This window comes from Coenobita brevimanus, chromosome 81 (assembly GCF_032717465.1).
Source record: "Coenobita brevimanus isolate Jiangsu-jjx chromosome 81, ASM3271746v2, whole genome shotgun sequence".
NCBI classification, from domain to species: Eukaryota; Metazoa; Arthropoda; class Malacostraca; order Decapoda; family Coenobitidae; genus Coenobita; species Coenobita brevimanus.
In genome coordinates, this window is record NC_137034.1 from 13,974,114 (window position 1) to 13,974,414 (window position 301).

The following is a 301-nucleotide window of genomic DNA, read 5'->3' on the forward strand; positions in this document are numbered from 1 at the left end:
TTTATCAAATGTGTGTGTGTGTGTGTGTGTGTGTGTGTATGTGTGTGTGTGTGTGTGTGTGTGTTTTATCAAGGTAAATCACATTGACTGATTTAGTGCTGTCCTACATGTTGATAATATCATTGAAAAACTCAAGTGGGCTAATAAGACATGAACGCTTATTTCGGAATCTGTGCTGAAAGTCTTTGATATGACTGTTCTGTTCTAAATGCTCGACCAGTTTATCTCTAATTATGGTTCCTAACAATTTGCAAACAACTGTCAAGCTTATTGGTCGGTAATTACTGGGTTGAGATTTGCC